General features: G+C 36.4%; 1 pseudogene; it reads right to left on the reverse strand.

Annotated features, from left to right (window-relative positions):
• Window positions 1–1,335: 1,335 nt before the first annotated feature.
• Window positions 1,336–2,166, reverse strand: LOC138398380 (14-3-3 protein zeta/delta pseudogene; annotated as a pseudogene).
• Between the last annotated feature and the right edge of the window lie 880 nt (window positions 2,167–3,046).

The following is a 3,046-nucleotide window of genomic DNA, read 5'->3' on the forward strand; positions in this document are numbered from 1 at the left end:
TGTTTTACTGGTACACTTGATATATATAAAGTAATAGATATTGAGCAATTCATTTTTATTGCATCTTTATTTGTACATTTGTTCTTAGGTTGCTTATAATATTTAAATATAAATAAAATTAGTATTTCAAAAATAAGAAAACAAACAGGTGACTTTACGGGTAAAGGAATATGAATCATTTCTGCCCTTCTCAAGATGAAACTGGGTTACAACTTTGTCTGAAGGAACACTTTTGCAGCTGCAGTCAAAGGTGTGCACATTAAAACTGCATTCTACAGATACACATGGTTCAACATGTAATGTCCACAGGATATCTATTTCTACCATAGCCTTGTAAGTATTCCCAGTGTTGGAGTTCAAAACATGATACCCCAAAGTATGATGCCTTGATATTCTGAATACTTTGAACTTAAGGAAAAAGGCTCAGAAACAAGATCTTCTGACCTCCTCTTGCCATTCTTCCTGCTGATCCCTTTTCTCCACCAAGGCAGGCCATAGATGCTGGAATTCCTCTTCCCCAAGGTAAGTCATAGAAACCAGAATCCTTTTTTTCTCCAAAGCTAGCCATAAAACCTAGAAATATTACTCTAACCTTCCCCTGCCTTTTGGTGTAAGAGCTGGCCATGAAGAAATTCTCTGACCTACGTTGTCTGATAGTAGGTCATAAAACCCTCATTTCAGAAGGGGTCTTTATATCTGAGAGGAAGGAATGCCACACTGAAAGGCCAAGAAGATTCCAAACACACGTCTTGCTGGGTTTCCGCACTCAGTCCATCAGCATTAGATCATTCCCTTTTTGTCCAATCACATTTCTACATGACTGTCCACTCTTCCTTGACTCTAAGCACAGAAATGGAGTATTCCCTTGGGTCTTTGGGTCTTCAATCTAAAGGTTCTCATGTCAGGTAAAATTTTGATTAAATAAATTTGTTACGCTTTTCTCCTCTTAATCTGTCTTTGTCAGTTTTATTTCAGACCTAGCCAGGAACCCTAGGAGGGTTGAGGAAACTTCCTCCCCTACAGTATCCACAATAACTACATCTGTGACTGGAACCAACTATCCCTTTTATCCCATAGCAGGACAAATCAAAATATAGCTACTTTTCTTTCTTTGTTTTGACATAGAAGTAGTTTTAACACAGGTACTTGTGAGTCCACAATGTAGCTTGTATAAAAATTCCACATACCCATACTGGCCACCTCAAGATGAAAAATGTAACTCCCTAAATCTTAATTGGCTCTATTTTAATATTAAACATAAAAATCATATAAGAAAACAATAGAAATTCAAATAGAAGTAATGTGCCTGTCATAAATCATAAACAACCAAAAAAACTATTTTTGGTGCACTATGGATGACAAATAGTCCACTGTATAACTTTGAGAATGATGCAGACCAAAGTTGGAAGGCCAATTTTGCCCTCCTTCTGCTTCAGCTCTGTCTCCCTTGGTATCTGATGTGCTAAATGTCAAGTTGTCGCCCAGCGGTTGCGTTATTAACGGGCTATCTTTGTATGACTCTATGTATTGAGTTCAGCAATGGCTTCATCAAAAGCTATCTTTGCAAGACAGCAAGGTTTCTCCAGGGAGTTAAGAATCTCACAATAGAACACAGAGAATTTACACACCAGACCCAATCTGATAGGATGTGTTAATTACATTTCCTTTTTCTGATTTCAGAAGCTTCTTGATAGGCTTGTTGTGACTGATCCACAATTCTTTTCTTATCATCACCAGCAGCAACCTGAACCAAATAGCAGTAAGTAGTCTCCTTTCATTTTCAAATAGAGGATTTTGCTTTGTGCTTGAGAAGTGTTGGGGATCAAAAACTCTTCCAAAAGAAAAAGTGTGTCATTTGCAGATACCTCTTAGATCAATTTCCATTTTCTGTCTGTCTTCTCAAGCCATCTGTTGTTTTTCTCACACCTTCTATCATTTTCCCAATGCTTGACATGACACTCCAAGATGACCTACAGGCTCCTGCCACATTTTTGTAAGCAACTGAGAGAAGATTCCTGTCCTCGTCAGATATAATAATTCAATTCCTTGCTCAGTTTCAGAGGTCATGCAGTCCATAACGTCAACATATCTCTCAGACTGCTTGGTCCATTTGACCTTCTACACCAGCATATTTTTGCCCATGACTGAATATTCTATGTTAGAAGTAGGTGGCCGTGGACAAACAGGGGCTCAGCAGTCTTTGGGTGGTAGCAGTGGCGAGGCTGAAACTCTTTCCCTAGATCTGCCTGCTCACAGGCTCTGTGATTCTATTTTCGATTTGTGGCAAAATGTATAAAACAGTGCTATGAAAGAAATATTACTTGTATTAGTTCCTCATCACTAAGTTCATTCTCTTCCCTTGTGTAAGAGAGTTCCAAAGTGAGCCTATGAATCCCTGCAAATATTTCGGCTCAGGAAATGATAAATGTTTATCCTAACACCAGTCTCTTCAGTAAATTTTTCTCCAGTCTTTTACAAAGACTGGAAACAACAGCGGTTTTACTCATTCAGGTCTCTGGCTGGGTTTGACTACCTTGGGTCTCCCTGATTCCTCCTAAATCACTATTAGCACAAATACTAAATGTGAATATAAAGCAGCCTCTTCTCTGTCTACGCTTTCCTTTTAAGACAACCTTTAAATCTCCATAGTTATGAATAACGAAGGCTATATACAACCAGCTATGCCTTTAATTAACCATATCTCTTAATTCTTAAATTGACCTAATTAATACAAATATTTCAAAAATATTTATGTTTATAAATTTTTGTGAAAGTAACATGTAGTACTTCCCCATGTTAGAACTGACAAAAATTACTTTTTCCAGAATATATAATTTTAACATAATTTAGCAAAATGTAGCATAAATATATTTATTAATATGTAATTTGCAATTTTGTACATGTAAAAATCCACAAAATAAAATATTTTGTAACCTTTTGAATCTATTATAGTAAAGCCAAATATATTGAAAAATTAAGGTCAGATATATGAAAAGGACAAAAAAGACTGCAATTAAAGAAAATTAGAGCCTATTTAGCTACCAAA

This window comes from Eulemur rufifrons, chromosome 2 (genome assembly GCF_041146395.1).
Source record: "Eulemur rufifrons isolate Redbay chromosome 2, OSU_ERuf_1, whole genome shotgun sequence".
NCBI lineage: Eukaryota > Metazoa > Chordata > Mammalia > Primates > Lemuridae > Eulemur > Eulemur rufifrons.